This window comes from Arachis hypogaea, chromosome 13, assembly GCF_003086295.3.
Source record: "Arachis hypogaea cultivar Tifrunner chromosome 13, arahy.Tifrunner.gnm2.J5K5, whole genome shotgun sequence".
NCBI classification, from domain to species: domain Eukaryota; kingdom Viridiplantae; phylum Streptophyta; class Magnoliopsida; order Fabales; family Fabaceae; genus Arachis; species Arachis hypogaea.
In genome coordinates this window covers 94,184,819-94,207,697 of record NC_092048.1, presented here as the reverse complement: position 1 = coordinate 94,207,697, position 22,879 = coordinate 94,184,819, and the positions used below count along the sequence as shown (strand labels likewise).

At 39.0% G+C, this 22,879-nt stretch overlaps 1 non-coding gene across 1 annotated transcript; it reads right to left on the bottom strand.

Moving 5' to 3' along the window:
• Nucleotides 1–1,127: 1,127 nt before the first annotated feature.
• On the bottom strand, nucleotides 1,128–1,235 carry LOC112738718 (small nucleolar RNA R71). The gene has a single exon (XR_003169661.1). It is a non-coding gene; the product is annotated as a small nucleolar RNA R71 (small nucleolar RNA).
• Between the last annotated feature and the right edge of the window lie 21,644 nt (nucleotides 1,236–22,879).

Genomic DNA, 22,879 nt, shown 5'->3' with positions numbered 1-22,879 from the left:
TTTCTTTCCATTTTATATTTTTACTATTTTCAAAAATCCTTGCTATAATTAAAGATTTGCTTCAAAATTTTCAAGTTGTTACTTGCCTATTAAGAAAGGATCAAGCTTTAAATTTTAAAATCATATCTTTTAATTTCTTGTTAGTCAACTAATCAACTTTAATTTTAAAAACTTTCTTTTTCTAAATTGATTTTCAATCATATCTTTTCAAATACATCTTTTCAATCACATCTTTTTCAAAATTAATTTTTTTCAATCATATCTTTTTCTAATTTCAAAATCTTTTTCAAAAATCACTTTATTTCTTTCCCAATCTTAGTTTTCGAAAATCTCAATCAAATTTTCAAATTTCTTTTTAAAATCTTTTAATTAATTTTCGAAAATTCTTCCCCTCTTCTCACATCCTTCTATTTAAGGGACTAAGACTCCTCCTCAAGGTACAATTCGAACTCCCTCCTTCTTTATATGTTCGAATTCTCCTCCATCTAGCTCCTCCTTCTATTCTTCTTTTCCTCTGACACCTCAAGGAATCTCTATACTGTGACATAGAGGATTCCATACTTTCTTGTTCTCTTCTCTTTCATATGAGCAGGAACAAAGATAAAGGCATACTTGTTCAAGCTGATCCTGAACCTGAAAGGACCCTGAAGAGAAAGCTAAGAGAAACTAAAGAACAATTCTCTTTAGAGGGCCTAACAGAGCTCTTCAAAGAAGAAGAAACCATGGCAGCCGAAAACAACAACAATGCCAACAATGCAAGGAAGGTGCTTGGTGACTTTACTGCACCTACTCCTGATTTCTATGGGAGAAGCATCTCTATCCCTGCCATTGGAGCAAACAACTTTGAGCTTAAGCCTCAATTAGTTTCTCTAATGCAACAGAATTGCAAGTTTCATGGACTTCCATTGGAAGATCCTCATCAGTTCTTAGCTGAGTTCTTGCAAATCTGTGACACTGTCAAGACCAATGGGGTAGACCCTGAAGTCTACAGACTTATGCTCTTTCCTTTTGCTGTAAGAGACAGAGCTAGAACATGGTTGGATTCACAACCTAAGGAAAGCCTGAACTCTTGGGAAAAGCTAGTCAATGCGTTCTTGGCAAAGTTCTTTCCACCTTAAAAATTGAGTAAGCTTAGAGTGGAAGTCCAAACCTTTAGACAGAAGGATGGTGAGTCCCTCTATGAAGCTTGGGAGAGATACAAGCAATTGATCAGAAGGTGCCTTTCTGACATGCTTTCAGAATGGAGCATCATAGGAATCTTCTATGATGGTCTGTCTGAACTATCCAAGATGTCATTGGATAACTCTGCTGGAGGATCTCTTCATCTAAAGAAGACGCCTGCAGAAACTCAAGAACTCATTGAAATGGTTGCAAATAACCAATTCATGTACACCTCTGAAAGGAATCCTGTGAATAATGGGACAACTCAGAAGAAGGGAGTTCTTGAGATTGATACTCTGAATGCCATATTGGCTCAGAATAAAATATTGACCCAACAAGTCAATATGATTTCTCAGAGTCTGTCTCGAATGCAAGCAGCAACAGGCAGTACTAAGGAAGTTTCCTCTGAAGAAGAAGCTTATGATCCTGAGAACCTAGCAATGGAAGAGGTGAATTACATGGGAGAACCCTATGGAAACACCTATAACCCTTCATGGAGAAATCATCCAAATCTCTCATGGAAGGATCAACAGAGACCTCAACAAAGTTTCAACAATAACAATGGTGGAAGAAACAGGTTTAGCAATAGCAAGCCTTTTCCATCATCTTCTCAGCAACAGACAGAGAATTCTAAGCAGAATCACTCTGACTTAGCAACCATTGTCTCTGATCTAATCAAAACCACTCAAAGTTTCATGACTGAAACAAGGTCCTCCATTAGAAATTTGGAGGCACAATTGGGTCAGCTGAGTAAGAAAATTACTGAACTCCCTCCTAGCACTCTCCCAAGCAATACAGAAGAGAATCCAAAAAGAGAGTGCAAGGCCATAACCACATCTCACATGGCCGAACCTGGAGAGGAGGAAGAGGCAGTGATCTCCACTGAGGAAGACCTCAATGGACGTCCATTGACCTCCATGGAGTTTCCTAATGAGGAACCATGGGAATCTGAGGCTCACACTGAGACCATAGAGATTCTATTAAATTTACTTTTGCCATTCATGAGCTCTGATGAGTATTCTTCCTTTGAAGAGGATGAAGATGTCACTGAAGAGCAAGTTGCTAAGTACCTTGGAGCAATCATGAAGCTAAATGCCAAGTTGTTTGATAATGAGACTTGGGAGAATGAATCTCCATTGCTCATCAAAGAACTGGATGACTTGACTAGGCAGAGATTACCTCAAAAGAGACAGGACCCTGGAAAGTTCTCAATCCCTTGTACCATAGGCACCATAACCTTTGAGAAGGCTTTGTGTGACCTAGGGTCAAGCATAAACCTTATGCCTCTCTCTGTAATGGAGAAGCTAGGGATCATTGAGGTACAAGCTGCAAGAATCTCACTAGAGATGGCAGACAATTCAAAGAAACAGGCTTATGGACTTGTAGAGGATATCTTGGTAAAGGTTGAAGACCATTACATCCCTACTGATTTCATAATCCTAGAAACTGGGAAGTGTATGGATGAATCCATCATCCTTGGCAGACCCTTCCTAGCCACAGCAAAGGCTGTGATTGATGTTGATAGAGAAGAATTGATCATTCAAGTGAATGAAGACTCCCTTGTGTTCAAAGCTCAAGGATATCCCTCTGTAACCATGGAGAGGAAGCATGAAGAGCTTCTCTCAATACAGAGTCAAACAGAGCCCCCACAGTCAAACTCTAAGTTTGGTGTTGAACCCCCGCATTCAAACTCTAAGTTTGGTGTTGGGAGGTTCCAATATTGCTCTGAACATCTATGAGGCTCCATGAGAGCCACTGTCAAGCTATTGACATTAAAGAAGCGCTTGTTGGGAGGCAACCCAATCTTTAATTATCTATGTTAAATTTCTATTTTCTTTTGTTATTTTATGTTTTCTGTAGGTTAATGATCATGTGAAGTCACAAAAACAATTGAAAAAGCAAAAACAAAGTGAAAAACAGAATGAAAAACCGAACACCCTGGAGGAGACAGTTACTGGCGTTTAAACGCCAGTAAAGGTAGCAGAATGGGCGTTAAACGCCCAGTCTGGCACTATTCTGGGTGTTTAACGCCAGAAAAGGGCACCAGACTGGCGTTTAACGCCAGGAATGGGCAAGAAGCTGGCGTTAAACGCCAGAAATGGGCAGCAGCCTGGCGTTTAATGCGAGGATTGGCAGAAAGGGGCGTTTTGCATGCCACTTGGTGCAGGGATAAGATATCCTTGACACCTCAGGATCTGTGGACCCCACAGGATCCCCACCTACTCCACCACTCTCTCTCTTCTTCACTCATTCACCAATCACCTCAATACCTCTTCCCCAGAAACCCATTCACCTATCAAATCCCACCATTCTCTTCACCACTCACATCCATCCTTCATAAAATCCCACCTACCTCACCATCCAAATTCAAACCACTTTCCCTCCCAAACCCACCCTCTATAACCGAACCATACACAAAGCCCACTCTATCTCCTCTATTTCTTCTTCTTCTACTCTCTTCTTTCTTCTTTTGCTCGAGGACGAGCAACCTTCTAAGTTTGGTGTGGTAAAAGCTAAAGCTTTTTGTTTTTCCATAACCATTTATGGCACCAAAGGCCGGAGAAACCTCTAGAAAGAGGAAAGGGAAGGCAAAAGCTTCCACCTCCGAGTCATAGGAGATGGAGAGATTCCTCTCAAGGGTGCATCAAGACCACTTCTATGAAGTTGTGGCCAAGAAGAAAGTGATCTCCGAGGTCCCTTTCAAACTCAAAAAGAATGAGTATCCGGAGATCCGACATGAGATCCGAAGAAGAGGTTGGGAAGTTCTCACCAACCCCATTCAACAAGTCGGAATCTTAATGGTTCAAGAATTCTATGCCAATGCATAGATCACCAAGAACCATGATCAAAGTGTGAACCCGGACCCTAAGAATTGGCTTACAATGGTCCGAGGGAAATACTTAGATTTTAGTCCGGAAAATGTAAGGTTGGCATTCAACTTGCCCATGATGCAAGAAGATGCACACCCATACACTAGAAGGGTCAACTTTGATCAAAGGTTAGACCAAGTCCTCATGGACATCTGTGAAGAGGGCGCTCAATGGAAGAGAGATTCAAGAGGGAAGCCGGTTCAACTAAGAAGGCATGACCTCAAGCCCGTGGCTAGGGGATGGTTGGAGTTCATCCAACGCTCAATCATTCCCACTAGCAACCGGTCCGAAGTTACTATAGACCGGGCTATCATGATACATAGCATCATGATTGGAGAGGAAGTGGAAGTTCATGAGGTTATATCCCAAGAACTCTATAAGGTGGCGGACAAGTCCTCTCCTTTGGCAAGGTTAGCCTTCCCTCATCTCATTTGTCACCTCTGCAATTCGGTTGGAATTGACATAGAGGGAGACATTCTCATTGATGAGGACAAACCCATCACTAAGAAAAGGATGGAAAAAACAAGAGAACCTCATCAAGAGCATGAGAAAACTCCTCATCATGAAATCCCTGAGATGCCTCAAGGGATCCATCTTCCTCCACAAAACTATTGGGAGCAAATCAACACCTCCCTAGGAGAATTAAGTTCCAACATGGGACAACTAAGGGTGGAGCACCAAGAGCATTCCATCCTCCTCCATGAAATTAGAGAAGATCAAAGAACCATGAGAGAGGAGAAACAAAGGCAAGGAAGAGACATTGAGGAGCTCAAGCACTCCATAAGATCTTCAAGAGGAAGAACAAGCCGCCATCACTAAGGTGGACCCGTTCTTTAACTTCCTTGTTCTTTATTTTTCTATTTTTCGAAAATTGTGCTTCATGTTTATCTATGTTTGTGTCTTTATTACATGATCATTAGTGTCTTAGTGTCTATGCCTTAAAGCTATGAAAATGAATCCATCACCTTTTTTAAATGAAAAATGTTTTTAATTGAAAAAGAAAAAGAAGTACATGAATTTTGAATTTTAAAACAGTTTAATTATTTTGATGTGGTGGCAATGCTATTGTTTTTCTGAATGAATGCTTGAACAGTGCATATTTTTGAATTTGACTGTTTATGAATGTTAAAATTGTTGGCTCTTGAAAGAATGAAAGGAAAAGGAGAAATGTTATCTGATGATCTGAAAATCATAAAATTGATTCTTGAAGCAAGAAAAAGTAGTGAAAAGCTTGCAAAAAAAAAAAAAGCAAAAAAGCAAGCAGAAAAAGCCAATACCCCTTTAAACCAAAAGGCAAGGGTGATAAAAAGGATCCAAGGCTTTGAGCATCAGTGGATAGGAGGGCCCACAGGAATAAAATCCTGGCCTAAGCGGCTAAACCAAGCTGTCCCTAACCATGTGCTTGTGGCGTGAAGGTGTCAAGTGAAAACTTGAGACTGAACGGTTAAAGTCGAGGTCCAAAGCAAAAAGAAGAGTGTGCTTAAGAACCCTGGACACCTCTAATTGGGGACTCTAGCAAAGCTGAGTCACAATCTGAAAAGGTTCACCCATTTATGTGTCTGTGGCATTTATGTATCCGGTGGTAATACTGGAAAACAAAGTGCTTAGGGCCACGGCCAAGACTCATAAAGTAGCTGTGTTCAAGAATCAACATACTTAACTAGGAGAATCAATAACACTATCTGGATTCTGAGTTCTTATAGATGCCAATCATTCTGAACTTCAAAGGATAAAGTGAGATGCCAAAACTGTTCAGAAGCAAAAAGCTAAAAGCTCCGCTTATCTAATTAATACTGATCTTCATAGATGTTTTTGGAATTCATTGTATATTCTCTTCTTTTTATCCTATTTGATTTTCAGTTGCTTGGGGACAAACAACAATTTAAGTTTGGTGTTGTGATGAGGGGATAATTTATACGCTTTTTGGCATTGTTTTTAGTATATTTTTAGTATATTTTAGTTAGTTTTTATTAGTTTTTAGATAAAAATCACTCTTCTGGACTTTACTATGAGTTTGTGTGTTTTTCTGTGATTTTAGGTATTTTCTGGCTGAAATTGAGGGACCTGAGCAAAAATCTGATTCAGAGGCTGAAAAAGGACTGCAGATGCTGTTGGATTCTGACCTCCTTGCACTCAAAGTGGATTTTCTGGAGCTACAGAAGTCCAATTGGTGCACTCTCAAGAATTCTGGCGTTCCAAGTCAGCTCAAGAATTCTGGCATTTAACTCCAAAACTAGCACAAAAGTTGGAGTTAAACACCCAAACTGGCACAAAAGCTGGCGTTTAACTCCAAGAAAAGTCTCTACACGAAAATGCTTCAATGCTCAGCCCAAGCACACACCAAGTGGGCCCGGAAGAAGATTTCTACATTTATTACTTATTTCTGTAAACCCTAGGCTACTAGTTCTCTATAAATAGGACCTTTTACTATTGTATTTTCATCTTGGTTCTTCTGGTTCCCTCTCTGGGGCCGAAGCCAATGACCACCATTATCACTTTTGTATTTTCAACGGTGGAGTTTCTACACACCATAGATTAAGGTGTGGAGCTCTGCTGTTCTTCATGAATTAATACAAAGTACTATTGTTTTTCTATTCAACTCAAGTCTATTTCTTCTCCACGATATTCATTCGTTCTTCAACTTGATGAATGTGATGATCCGTGACACTCATCATCATTCTCACCTATGAACATGTGCCTGACAACCGCCTCTGTTCTACTAGCAATGGCTTGAATGCGTATCTCTTGGGTTTCTAATCTAAGATTGGAACCTTCGTGGTATAGGCTAGAATTAATGGCAGCCATTCCTGAGATCTGGAAAGTCTAAACCTTGTCTGTGGTATTCCGAGTAGGATCTGGGAAGGGATGACTGTGACGAGCTTCAAACTCGCGATTGTGGGGCGTGTGACAGACGCAAAAGGATCAATGGATCCTATTCCGACATGATCGAGAACCGACAGCTGATTAGCCGATGTTGTGACAAAGCATCAGGACCATTTTCACTGAGAGGACGGGATGTAGCCATTGACAACGGTGATGCCCAACATAAAGCTTGCCATGGAAAGGAGTATGAATGATTGGAAGAAGGCAATAGGAAAGCAGAGGTTCAAGGGGAACAAAGCATCTTCATACGCTTATCTGAAATCCACCAATGAATTACATAAGTATCTCTATCTTTATTTTATGTTTATTTTCATCACCTTAAACTCCATAACCATTTGAATCCGCCTGACTGAGATTTACAAGATAACCATAGCTTACTTCAAGCCGACAATCTCCGTGGGATCGACCCTTACTCACGTAAGGTTTATTACTTGGACGACCCAGTGCACTTGTTGGTTAGTTGTGCGGAATTGTGACAAAGTGTGATTCATGTATAAGAGCACCAAGCCTTTGGCGCCATTGTTGATGATCACAATTTCGTGCACCAAGTATGTACCCAATTCCCAAAATTTTTCAACAAAAATACAAGCACTCTTTTATCTCTAACCAATGTTCCCAACTCTCCCAAAATCAAATAGTGAACACTCTCACTAGCCTAAGCTAATCAAAGATCCAAACAAGGGACATTTATTATTTTTCACTTAGGCTTGTAATGTGCTACAATTAAGAACAAATGGGTTAAGCATAGGCTCAAAATTGGCTAACAATGAAAGATAAAAGGTAGGCTATTTGGGTAAGTGAGCTATTTGAACAATGGCCTCAATCATATAAGTGCATGTATACACAAAATAATGGACATATAGAATCAAACAAATCAAATATTACAATCATAGGAAGAGAATAATGCACACAAGAATGAAAATAAGTGGTTATATATGATGTAACCACACAATTAGGCTCAAATCTCACATGCTTGTGTTCTTAACTCAAAAATCATGTTCCACAAAGTATATAATTCAAGCAAGTTCTAAAATTTTTTTTTTTTTCAATTGGGGTGCCCTATAGATAATCTTTGAAAAATATCATGATTTTGACTAAGCTTAATATATATATATATATATATATATATATATGCAAAATAAGAAAGTGCAACTAGGAATCCTAAAATGAAATGCAAAAGTGTTGGGATTAGAAACTTGTTACCCAAAAATGCCGAGCGGTCAGACGACCTCCCCACACTTAAAAGTTTGCGCCGTCCTCGGTGCACTCAAAGATGAGCAAGGGGATATGGCGACTTTCTGAGTTGCTACCTTCAGCTGGTAGGTCAATCGGTGCTGCGTGTTCTTTCTTCCACTTCTGTTTTTGCTTGTGGTGCATCAATCATAAAAAATAAAATAAACACCATAAGACAAGAAAATACAAAATCAAGGAAGCGTGAATTGTTGGAATGAGGTGAATCACTAGAATGGAGTGAGTGAATTAGTGTGACATTGATGAAAAATAGGTGTGTGGGTTCTAAAATTACGTGCGGTTTAGAACACACACACACACTGGTATAAAAAGTTATGTCACCATTGCACAAAAGAAGACATGCACTTCACTCATTCTAGTGTGCTTGAGATACTTTAAAAGGCTTGTAGGTTAAAACAACCCAACAAGTAGTGAAAAAGCATAAAAGCATTCAAGCAAAAATCAAGCAATTGTGAAATTGGATAATGCATGGACATTGATTGATGTGTAGGTAGACTTAGTGAACAAAATGGTATATGAAACGCACACAACAATCAATGACACATATTGAAGTTGTTGCAACACCTAAGTGACATAGAGGTGAAACACATGGATGCTATGGAACTTAGGAGGAAGAAGATAAAAGTGGAAATCAATCACATAGCAAGCATGGCCCACAAAGCTTTACAAAGCTCAAAAATATGTCACTAGGTAAGCTTTCGATCCAAATTCACAATTCCACAAACTCAATGCATGAAATAGGTGATGATCAGTTAGAACAAGCATCCTAAAAAAATGCATTGATAATGTACAATTGCCTAACAATAGATGATGAATGCATGGTGGCCAAAACATGCAATTCAAAGAGGTAAGATGCATGAAGGCAATGTAACAAGTACTTGGTATTCACAAATGTTCAACATGAAAATTCAAGACCAAGTAATAAATTGCAACCTCAACAAAGGAATCCAACAATGACAATAACAACAATGATGTTAAACTAACATAGTATTAGTAATAAGCAGCAGTAAACAGTAAACAAGATTAGTAATCCAACACTTATAATGGAAAACAAAAATTAAACCAACTAACTAACTAAAATAAATGGTGTTATATGATGTTTGGTAGTGTCGGATGATGTTTGAAGGGTGGAAAGAAAAGAAGAGAAAAGAGAAGAAGGAAAGAAATGGAAAGAAGAGAAGAAAAGAAGGTGAAATAGGGCAATCCACGCGTGCGCGTCATGTGCGTGTAAGCGTGGATTGATGAAATGGAAGCGACGCGTACGCGTACACGTGGGTGGGTTATTTCGAGAGTGGCGCGTCCGCGCAAGGTACGCGTGCGCGTGCCCTTGGGCACAAAGTTGGCATACTCCAGGCACAACTCTCGGGAAAATGTATGGTGGGTGAAAAAAATCAATCCACGCGTACGCGTACATGGCGCAGGCGCGTGGATGGTCGAAATTGCTTGGGCACGCGTACGCGTGGAGTGCGCGTGTGCATGGATGGTGCTCTGTTTTTGCACCAATCCAAGCATTCCAAACCTCCAAACAACTACCAAAACATCAGTAAACCTTATTTAACCTACTAAACTCCCAATTAAACACAACTAAGCAATTCAAAACAAAGAAGTAAACCTATTTTACCAATATTTACAAAGAGGAAAAGGGAAAAAGTTTACCATGGTGGGTTGTCTCCTACCTAGCACTTTTGTTTATTGTCCTTAAGTTGGACTTATGCGGAGCTCCTATCAAGGTGGCTTGTGCTTGAATCCATCTTTGAACATCCACCAATGCTTGGACTTCCATTGTGCTTCCTCATTCAAAGATAATAACTCCAAGCTTTGATGGAGTTCTTCACAAACCGTAGGCTCCCAAAGTTGGTCTTTCTTGTGCGATCCGGGATCCCACACTTTGTTTTCAAACCCGTCTTGAAGTTGACTCTCATTATTAGCCCATCCGGGTGGTGAGCAAGGTGAATTCTCTATAAAGTGACCAACAATCCTTCTAGACCCATCTAGATGAGCACTACTCCAACCTTTATATCTCATGTTTGATGCATCAACCATAATGAGCCTTGATTTGCAACGCCAACCACGAAACATCTTTCTTTTACGCTTCATCCCACAAAGCATCCTAAGTTGGCCATCCGTTTCAAGCAAACCATATTCAAGTGGGATAATAAAGCTAATGGAAATGAGTTTCACCCACTCAAATGAAGGTGTAGATAGCAACCTAGGCAAAGGTGATTCCAAGGTTCTTGACAAGGCGTATTCAATTCCCATCCTCCTTTTTCTAAGGACTTCCACCTCTCCACAAGATCTCTTAATTTCAATCCTTTGTTCAACAATTTTATCTAAACCTTTTTCCTTACACAAATCATAAATGGGATGACGAGAAAGATTTACCTCCACATTGCTATCAAATCAATGGGGGAAAGTTCTTCATGTTCAAAGGATTCTTCACCACTAAGACTTGGTGCTTGATCTTCCTCACCAAGGGAACTCAATGCTTGGTCTATCCCATCCAAGACTTCATATGGAATATGCCTTGGAAGGTGTGCACTTTCCTCCCTAGCATCAATTTCAATCATCTTGGAGGGGTTTTCTTCAACTCTATGTTCCCAAGGAGGTTCCGCATCTCCTAAGTCTTCAACCACTTCTTCCTCTTGTTCAATAATCCCTACCTCCTCCTCTTGTTGCATATCTTGCTTTAACTCCTCTTCTTCACCTTGGAGCTTCAAGTTCACTCCCTCGCTAAGCTCCTTGGTTGCTTCTCCACATTCCACAATGGAAGTGCCTTGATCGCATAGGCTTAGGCGGGATGAGACTATGTTGCTAATGGCTTCTACCATGATAGCCGTTTTTGCTCTTAACTCCTCAAATTTCTTTTTATCCTCCTCGTGTTGCCTTAAGATATGAGATTCAAGATCCCTTAATTCTAGCATAAAGGCTTTATCGGGGGTGATGGTGGAAGAGAGGGTTCATTGTTTGAGGGAAAGGTATTATAGTCGGAAGGTGGTTCTTCTTGGCAGGGTTGTGGTGGTTCAATATTTCCCATTCTTTCCATTTGTTGCGCAAAACACTCCATGGTTGCTTAAAATTGATCCAATGTCTCCTTGAAATGATCCTTTGACTCTTGTTCTTCTTGGATATCATGAGTAGGATCATATGACTCTTGGATTGGAGGGCATGAATATTCTTCCATGGGAGGTTGTAGTGGAAAGTAGTATTCATCTTGTGGTTGGAAATTTTCATACATTGGAGGTGGTTCATCTTGGTAATAATATGGAGGTGGTGGCTCTTGAAAATGTTAATGTTGGAACGGTGGTGGCTCTATGTGTGGCTTATATGGCTCATATGGTTGTTGGTAGGATGGGTATGGATTAAGGTCATATGAAGATGGTTGGTAAGAAGGGGCTTGTGAGTATGGTTGAGGGATATGTTGAGGATATGGCTCATAGGCATATGGTGGTGGTTCTTGAAAGTCACAAGGAGATTCACCATAGCCATTGGATTGATATGCATCATAGAATGGCTCTTCTTCATAGTGCATTGGTGGAGGTTGTTGCCATGAGGATTGATCATATGTATATGGCTCCTCCCACCTTTGGTTATCCCATCCTTGATGTACATCTTCATTGAAGTTCCCATTTCCTACAACATAGTTGTAATCACACTCATAGCCAAAGTGAGAATTCAAAGTGAAAGAGAAAATAAAAACAAAAGCTAACAAGAAATAAAGAAAACTAAGTCCTACAACTAGCAAAAATCAACAAACAAACAAAAAATAAAGCTATTCACAATATATACAATAACCAATAACATAACACCATTGCAACTCCCCAGCAACGGCGCCATTAATTTGATGAACGAGAATTGTTGTGGGTAAGGAATTTTACAAAATATTTACGTTGCAAGTATAGCTCCAAACCAACAAATAACTCTCGCATCAAATTAAATTTTAGGTTGTCACAAAGAACAAACCCTAAATAAGAAATAACCGGAGTATTTTGGACTCCGGGTCGTCTCACGAAGAGTTGCAATGAAATGTATGATTATTGGCTATAAAAGGGGGTAAGGGTTTTTTTTTGGTTGGTAAGAGGGCAAGAAAATAAATGACAAGAAAAGTAAATTAATCAAGTAATAAAGAGAGACATTCATGGCAATGGATTGAGATCATAGGCTTTCTATCCTAGTCATGCATGATTAATTTGCCTTATTTAGTTAGCTCACACATCGGGAGAATGTCAAACAAGACTAATTAATCATGTCACAAATATAAACAAGAATTTATCTCATCACGTCAACTCCAACAAATAGGGAGAAAGTCTAACGAGACTAGCTAATCTCAATCCAAAAGTCCTAATCAACTCACTAATTTAATTAGCAAAAGATTAGCGTCAATGGAAATAATACTAGCTAACAACTCTAGATCACTAACATAAGTTGGGTTTTCATGACTCAAGATTGCCCAATCACTCTTTCCAAGCCAAGAATGCTCAAAATCTACTCTAAATCCCAACCAAGCAGTTTGTCAAACACTTGGTGGGTAATAAAGGAAAGCATAATAAAAGTGCAAGAATAATAAATCTACCAACTACAAATTGCAAGGAAAGTAAATTCACAACTCAAATCAACAATTAAAAGAACATCAAACATTAAGTTTGATTAAAAGAGATCTAAATCCAACATAAGCATCCATGAACATGAAAGAGAGCAAAAAGGGAAATTAACATTACAAATCAAGAGAATGAAAGAGTAGAAGCAAGAATTCATAAAAGAAACAAGATGAAAACATATAATTGAACCTAAATCTAAGAGAGATTAACCTAACCTAATTCTAGAGAGAAGAGGGAGCTTCTCTCTCTAGAAACTAACCTACATGATGCTATACTACCAAACAATTGCTCCCCCTTTGTCCAAGCTTGAATTATGCATGAAATAGCATTAGAAATGAGTTGGGTTGGGCCCAAAGTGCTTCAGAAATCGCTGGGGGCGAATTCACCTTAGTGGGCCACGGCAGCATCGGCGCGCACGCGTACATGGCGCACGTGCGCCCCTGAGCGCGAAGTAACATATAGCAAATTTTATATCATTTTGAAGCCCCGGATGTTAGCTTTCCAACGCAACTAGAACTGCCTCATTTGGACCTCTGTAGCTCAAGTTATGGTCGATTGAGTGCGAAGAGGTCGGGCTTGACAGCTTTCCGGTTCCTTCATTTCTTCATGTGTTCTCCCGCTTTGCATGCTTTTCTCCTCACTTCTTCCATCCAATACTTGCCCTATGAACCTGAAATCACTCAACAAATATATCAAGGCATCGAATGGAATTAAAGTGAATTAAAATTACCAATTTTAGGGCCTAAAAAGCATGTTTCACATTTAAGCACAATTCAAGGGAGAATTACAAAACCATGCTATTTTATTGAATAAATGTGAGAAAAAGTGATAAAATCCCCCAAAATAAGCATAAGATAAATCAGGAAATCAGGGTTTATCAGGGATCCCGGAGGCTATTGGAATTACAAACACTGGTGGGGATTCCTAGATGAGTTCAAGCATAAGCCACCATGACAAGGAGCTCACCGAATGTCCAACTTAAGGACTTTAACTAAAAGTGCTAGGTGGGAAACAACCCACCATGATATGATCTTTCATTTTTATTCTTAGTTTTATTCCATTTTACTTTTATTAGTATTCATTCATAATTTCTGCATATTCATCTGCATTATGAATTTTGCATTCTGCATAAAAAAAAGAGAGGCGCAAACCACGCATGTGCGTAGGCCACGTGTGGGCGTCGATTCCACATTTTGCTATCCCATCCAACGAAATGAAAGTTATGATGGAATCATGCGGCTGGTGTGCTCTGCGCACAATTCGAGCTACGCGTACGTGTCTACGACGCGTGCGCGTCGCCTGCAACCTGGGAAATCCACGCATACGCGTCACCCACGCGCACGCATGGATAGGACAATCGGCGTAAATTGGTGTTTGACCCGAGAGTTGTGCCGCCCTTGCGATGGAACTGTGCTAGTGGCACAAATTCATCCACGCGTACGCGTCCCTGACGCGTGCGCGTCATTTCACTTTCAGACCACCCACGCGTACGTGTGGGCGACGCTTTCGCATCGAATGGCCAACTCCGTTTTCACACGCACGCGTGATGCCCGCACGCGCGTTGCGCCCTGTTTTTCAATTTCTTCTCCTCTCTACTATCCTTTCTCCCTCTTTTCTCCTCCTTTCTTACTTTCTTCTACTTCATTCCTTTACAGTATCATCCTTATTCTCTTTCATTCTATTTTCCTTACTGCATTTGCATACCTTCACTCATTGCATTTTAATTTTGTGCATATTTTTATTTTCTTTTCTAAATTTATTATTTTTCCATTGGTATTAGATTTTCTTATTCAACTGTTGCATCTTTTCTTGCATTATCCTGGTGCTTAGTGACTTGTTTTACACTGTTGGGTGATATTATTTTTCTGTCAATGCCAATCTTCTATGATACCTGTATTCCTTTTGCATTGACATGAACTTACACTGTCTTTCTCTTCCCCTTTGTTGCAATGTTTGCACTATTGATACGCCATTTGCTTCTACTATTTTCTCACTTGCATGTTGTAACTATCATGTAATTGAGACCCTTATTATTTGGCATTAACCCACCCATACTTTATTTATTTTCTTATCTTTATTTTTTGGGTTACCTTTCTTCCCTTTTCTCTTCTTTCAGGATGGCCACCGAGAAGGAAAAGGAAGAACCTCTATATGGGGCGACAAACAAATTCCTTTGCACATTCTTTAGAGTGAAAAGCGTCAGTTGGAGCCACCCATCCACTTGCACATCTTAGCATGCACCGAGGACGGTGCAATCTTTAAGTGTGGGGAGGTCGATACCGACTTTCGTGGGTTAGTTATTTCCTTCTTAACACTAATGTTTAATTTTATATGTTAATTTAATTGTTGCATTTGCATATTTGATTGCATGTTTGTTTGATTTTGTGCATATGTTACCACTGCTTGGTCAAAGTAATAATTTCTTTTTAAGACCCTATTTTATAGTATTTCACTAATTTAAATTAAAACTTTTGTGTTAAACTTGTTTGAAGACTGTAATTTGGAACATGAATTATAGCTAAGAACACACAACCTGTGAGATTTGAGCTTAATTACATGGTTACACTATTTAACCATAATATTTTATTCTTGTGTGTTTCCTTCTCTGTGATTGTAATCTATATTTTGTTCTATTCTATATGTCCATTGTTTAGTATATTTACATGCTTGCATATGATTGAGGCTATCATTTGTTATTACCTCACTTATCCCAAATAGCCTACCCTTTCAACCACCTTTGTTAGCCACTTTGAGCCTTTTAATCCCCTTTTATTCTATATTTTACCACATCACTAGCCTTAAGCGGAAAAACAATTAATTACCTCAATTGAATCTTTGGTTAGCTTAAGATAGAGATTGTGTATCAATTAAGTGCGGGGAACTGTGGGAACTTGGGTTGATGAAAGTGCACAGTGTTCTATTGACAAAATATTAGGAATTTGGGTATCTACTCATGTGAGACCAGAAAAAAATATTTATTAAAAAAAAACACAAGTGCATTGATATGTTATGTTTATTTTTATGTTCAAAAAAAAGAGAGAAAAATAAAAAATCAAATAAATAAGTAATTAAATAAATAAGGGGACAAAATTACCCCAATGCTAAGTTAAATAAAAGATCAATGCATATGTGGTAAAATTAAAGAAATATTTGGTACATGAGTATGTGATACACAAGTGGGAATTGTGGTTAGCTAGGCATGATTTTAGAGTTATATAGAGTGTATGTGTGTTAGATAAAAGCTTAGGTTAGTCAAAGATTCATATTATAGCTCACTTGGCCATACATATATCCTCACCCCTACCTTAGCCCCATTACAACCTTGAAAAGACCTCATGATGTTTGCATTGGTATACTAAATATTTGTTGATTGGTTAGATGAAGAACAAAGTTTTAGAAAGCATGACTAGAGAAGAGTAGAGTGATTAACCCTAGACACTTGAGAGATTAGAGTGTATATACACTACCAGTGATGGTTCAATGCTTGATTCTATGTTTCCTGCTTTCATGAGCTATCTTCTTACAAGTTTACTTGTCTTTTATGGTATGATTTGAATTAGTGGAATCTGGTTTATGTTTGTCTGAAGGAACTTATTTATTTTTAACTAAGTAGACAGAACATCAGAGCATATAGTTGCATTCATAGGTTGCATCTCATGAGTCTTACTTTCTCCCATTCATTCCTTATATCTCCTTGAGCTTAGCATGAGGATATGCAAAAGTGGAAGGAACGTGAAAAATGAAGTTTTGAGAAGCTGGCAGCAACGCGCACGCATGGGCGACGCGTACGCATGCCTAGTGTAGAGGACAAGCGATGCGTACGCGTGCCTGACGTGTACGCGTGATAGGGAATTTCGCCAAACGATGCGCACGCGTGACCTACGCGTACGCGTGACATGGGCTACCTGCAGAAATCGCAGAAAATGCTGGGGGCGATTTTGGGCTGAGTTTGGACCCAGTTTTCGGCCCAGAAACGCAAACTAAAGCCAGGAGACAAGCAGAGACTCAGGAGGACTTCTCACTAGACAACATTCATTCATTCATCAATTATTCAAAATTTTAGGTTTAGATGTAGTTTTCTAGAGGGAGAGGCTCTCTCCTCTCTCTAGGTTGTAGGGTTTAGGATTTCTCTTAGTTTTAGGTTTATTTCTTCTCAATTCCAGGTTTAATGTTCCTTTAATTTAGTTTCTCTTCTACTTTTATTTATTCTAGCATTCTAGTTTATTTATTTTCCCAATTTGGTTTATGAACTCCATGTTAGATTTGATTTCTTTATTTAATGCAATTTGAGGTATTTCATATTTATGGTTTTAAATTAGCTTTTTATATTCTTAGCTCTAGTTAAGTAATTGGAGACACTTGAGTTATCAAACTTTGTTGATTGATACTTGGAATTTGCTGGTTGATTAGGATCCCTCTAAGCTAGTCTTTTCTTAGGAGTTGACTAGGACTTGAGGAATCAGATTGATTAGTCCACTTGACTTTCCTTTATTTAGTAAGGGTTAACTAAGTGGGAGCAATGAACAATTCTCATCACAATTGATAAGGATAACTAGGATAGGACGTCTGATTCTTATACCTTGCCAAGAGTTTTCTTAATTATCAATTTACTTTCTTGTAATTTACTTTTTTATTCTTTATTCAAAACCCCAAAAAGATAATCTTCCATAACCAATAATAAATACACTTCCCTGTAATTCCTTGAGAGACGACCTGAGGTTTAAATACTTCAGTTTATTATTTTTATTGGGTTTGTTTTAATGACAAACAAGTTTTTGTACGAAAGGATTATTGTTAGTTTAGAAACTATACTTGCAACGAGAACTTATTTGTGAATTCTTTACTAGCAAAAATTCGTTCATCACTGGCATATTGTGGTAGAATGCTACAACGCGAGCTTACTGTAAAATCCACAAAATTAGTAAATAATTAATGAATAAATTAATTATTTAAAGAAAATAAAAAATAAAATTTTATAGTTTAATGAGATAGAACTTATTAAAATAAGAATTTTGACGCTAATTTTAAAGAATTTAGCCCAAGATTGGGTCGAATGGGCTAAATCGGTTAGACCGATCCCATATTGGGCCCAAGGCCCAACCCAACACCACATTAATGAAGTGGCTTCAGCCACTTCTCCCTCACATTAAGGGAATCAGGTTGGAAACAAGAAAGGGGGAAGAAGGAGAGCTCCAAACCTTTGTCCAACATGAATCTTCCATAATTTTTGATCCGGAGCTCCGATTGACAAGCCGTTCGTGGCTACGCGTTCATCTCAAAATTCTCTACAAAGCCCACTAACTAATTTGGTAAGAAAATTTCAGATTCTCACCCAGCCTTCCTCTTCTTAATTTCGAATTTGGTGATTTTTGAGTTTGATAGATGATGTGATTTTGATGTTCTAGACTTGAGTTAGCTCGAGAAAATTATTGGGTTTTGGTCCTATGATTCTTGAAAAAGGTAAGAACCTCAAACATTTTGTTGATTAGTAATTAGTAAGCTTAAATGTTGATTATAGTAATATATTATTGAATTAGATGGAATATTGTTGATTTGGAGAATATTGTTGATGTTGGGAGGTATTGTTGGACCTTGTGGCAGAGATTCGGTTCGGAGAGGCTTTGGGGCTGTGGACTTTTGATGAGCATTGACCTTGAGGTGTTTTTGGGTTTTACAAGGAATCGGCTATGGTACAGTTTAAGTTTCATTTAAGTACTATGCGGTGTGATGTGAATTCCTAGGTTAGATGTCCCTAGGATTAAGTTTGAATTTAGTATTTGGATGGAGTTGCTATGTGTGGAAGACATGATGTGAGTATTGATGTTTTTGATGATTCATTGTTATTGTGTTGATTGAAATTGGTATTGGATAGTGAATTATATGGTTATGAGTTTATGTATGTTGATTTGACGAAATATTGGGCCAAAGGCCGTGAATTTTGGCCGGAGGCTGTGAGTTTGGGCCGGAGGCTAGAAAGAGGTAAGGACGGTAAGTATATGGTTGATGATTGGTGGTTGGATGATGATTATGAATAACGATAATAATTGATTGTTGATTTATGAATAATGTTGGTTAATTGTGAATTTGTCGGATTGAAATTGATAGAATTTGATATTGATATGTAGAGAGAGGGGTGATAAGGGTATGGAAAGATTTTGGTTGGAAATTGGATTGTTTTAGGTTGAGGAACTTTGGTATGAGAATGAAATGTTGGAAAATAGTGGTTTTGAACTTTTGGGTAAAACTTGGTTTTTAATGAACTTCAGCAATCCATAACTTGAGCCCTGGAATTAGGAACTAGATGAAATCTATTTTAAATTAAAGATAATTTCGAAAGCTTTAAAACGGTATAAAGATTGTGGAAAACAAATTTTTGTAAAGGAAGTTATGTTCATCGGAAGTTTGGTGTAAAAAACTAAAATCCTGCAACATTTAACATTTTTGCCTATTCTGCATAATCTGCGTAGGCATACCCGCTCATTCACGGCCATTAGCTTCTGTTTGATACTCCTACATACGCAGGATGGTGCTGCGTATGCGAGATGGGCCAAAAAGGGGGTACTCGCGTACGCGGACAAAGGACATACTCACGTGTACACGTGGCCCATGTGTATGCGTCACCCCTGTCTTCAATAAAGTGAATTTTATGTTTTAAAACCTAATTTTTAACTTCTAAACCTCTATTTCCACTCTCTAAGAGCCTAGAATTGAATTGTAATGGTAATGAAGGGGGTTGAACTAGGAAAGGATGGTGACTTAGAGGTGAAGAGAGATTTTGTAGTGGGGGATTTAAATTGAAAAGTGTGGGTAGAGCGAGTAACTAAGTAATGAGATGTTGGCAATGTTGAATGAGAAGTGAATGATGATGATGATGATGACAGATGATGAACTTGAGATTGAATTGAGATATGAATTAATGAAATGTGAGTGTACGAGAGAGGGTTATAAGGGTGGTAATGATAAATAGTGAGTGTGATTGGAGAGTGTGACGTGCACTATATCCCTGGTAGACAGTGACTGTGGCTATGATTGATTGATTGGGAAAATGCCTTATAATTGATGAATTCTTGGCGATAATGATATTGAATGAATGAATGTGAATGATCATGAATGAATATGATAATGGAAATCTGATTGAGATTGATGATGTTAAGTATGTTGAGTTTCTCTCTGTTGTAAGGTGTGTCGGGCACAATATCCCATGAGTGCAACAGGCACTATATCCCGAGAGCGTGACGGACACTATATCCCAAGAGTGTGGGAGCACCTTACCCTGAGAAGTGTGTCGGGTACTATATCCCATGAGTGTGACGAGCACTATATCCCGAGAGTGTGGCGGGCGCTATATTCCAAGAGTGTGGGAACACTTTATCCTGGGTAATGCGACGGGCACTATATCCCATGAGTGTGGCGGGCACTATATTCCAAGAGTGTGACGGACACTATATCCCAAGAGTGTGGAGGCATATCAAAGAGACAATATCCGAGTTAGCTACCGGCCTGTCGGGTTCTGGCAAAATAACTGACATGAGAGCTCACGGCCAGTAAGACAGGCATGCATCATCTGCATATGCTTGAATTGTTTGGGTTTGCTTAATCACTTTGGTATGCCTAATTGTACATGCTTCCGGATTATTTGCTAATTGTCTTACTTGCCTTACTTGTGCATTATTTTCTTCTATTGTGTGTGTTTGTATAAAGTTGATTACTCGAGGGATGGTTCAGATCTTGGAATATTATGTTGGAAGGTAGTGGAAGTAGGAAGTATATTTGATTAGAATTAGAATCCCCTATGATAGTCGCCAAGTTATGGATTAGTGAGAACATATGATGGATATGACGAGGTAAGAAATTTAAGATGCTTAGTGAATTTATATTATAGTGCATTGCATTTATTTGGCACTTTTACCGTACTGGGAACCCATGGATCATGAGTTCTCATTCCGTATATATATATTCTCTATTTTTTAGATGCAGGTCTAGGTGCTCAGTAGTGAGTTGGATTCGTCTGGAAGACGGCGAAGTTTACTTGATTCTGTTTTGAACTTTTAGCATCTCTCCTATTTATTTTGAAAAAATTATATTTTGTATTGATCTCCTTTGGGACTTGCCTATAGAGGCCTTTATGTATCATTTGGGAGAGATTAGGAGATATTGTTGTCAATAACTTTCATACTGTACCCTAGCCGGTCTAAACTTTGCGAGTCGCGACTGGTGGCTATTTACTAATGTTATATATATATTTATATACTTTGTCTTATTCATACCCTTCTTTATGGCTTTATCTTTGTATCATTTTCGATGCACGCTTTGTCTTTTGTATTGCCGATACATGAGTGTTACGACTTCGTGATTTTTATTTTCACTCTTTTCAGGCTTCGCGATTAATACTCCCTTTTAATTATACTTATAATTATGTATTATAATTCATCTTGAGAGTCGTACCATGTTATTATCATTGACTTATGACTCGAGCACAAGGATTTGAATATTAGGGTGTTACACTTAGCACTCCAAAAACTATCTCACGATGTGGCTGGAATCTTGCTTGCCAACCTAGACGTGCAGTAAGACGACCTGCCGAGACCAGAACTGGAGGGGGACCTAGAGAAACTGCAGATCGGGCACTTCGCTGTAGAAGCCACCTACATTAACCAAAACCTCCCTTTTTACTTGAAGAGGCAACTCATAAAGTTACTAAAGGAGAACATAGACCTTTTTTATTTTACTTCTGTCGACGTGCTGGGAGTAGTTCCAATAGTAATGTCCCACCAGCTGGCTGTAGACTCCAAAGCCAAACTGATAATCCAAAGAAGGAGAAAGATGTCCTTAGACCAAGAAAATGAAGTAAGAAAACAAGTCAAGAGCCTTCTCGAAGCCAGTTTCATCCGGGAACTACTATACGCTACTTGGCTAGTGAACATCGTACTAGTCAAAAAAGCAAACGGCAAGTAGCAAATGTGCGCTAATTACATGGACTTGAATAAATCTTGTCCAAACGACGCCTTTCCCCTGCCCAATAATCGATGGCCTAGTGGATGCCGCCTTGGGACACCAATACCTCAACTTTATGGACACATACTCCGGGTGCAACTAGATACCCATGCACAAACTAGATGCGGAGAAAACAATGTTCATTATCCCCGAGGGAACGTATTGTTATACGCTCATGCCATTCAGTCTAAAAAATACGGGTGCCACATACTACAGACTCGTGAAGGTCTTCAGGGACCTCTCAAGAATGAAACTAGAAGTTTACATAGACAACATGTTAACCACGACGAAAATTGGTGACGACTGATGAGCTCATCAGGAACCTTAAGCTGATACTCGAAACCTTAAGAAAGTATCGGATGCAGCTCAACTCGGTAAAATGCGCATTCGGAATTGAGGCTGACCGAGCGGCTGGCTTCCCTTTCTCGCTTCCTCGGAGCTTTAGCATAGAAAGCTTTCCCATTCTTCAAACTCATGAAAAAGGCATAAATTTTAAATAGAAACTAGAGTGAGAATATGCCTTCCAACATTTCAAAAGAATATTAGTGGAACCCCGGTCCTCTCCAAACTCAAAGCGGGGGAAATGCTTCTACCTAACCATAACGGAAGAGGCTCTGGTAGCAGCATTGATTTGGGAAGACGAGTTGAAGACTTAACAACTAATATACTTCATAAGCAAAGTGTTCTAGAGCACCAAACACGATATTCCTGGATTGAGAAACTCGCCTATGCCTTACTCACGGCTTCCCGACGTCTCCGTCAGTACTTTCAAAGCTAGACTTCCGAAGCTAGACTTGGCAGGATGAATGCTCGATTGGTCAGAAGCTAGACTTGCCAGGTCTTCTGCTTCTTTTGGGCGTTGAACGCCCAGCCTTTGCTCTATGGCTGGCATTCAATGCCAACTCTCTGTTCTTCTTGGGCGTTGAACGCCCACTCTGCCTTCTTTTTCTGGCCTTTAATGCCAGCAAGATACTCATTCTAGAGTGTTTTGTTTCCATCTCTGAATCTTCCTGTCTCTGTTCTGACTAATGCATGTGATCATGAACCTAAAGAAATAACTAAAGAAAAAAAATAAACTAAAGAAATTAATCATGTAAAATAAACTTTAAAAGAAATATAAATAAT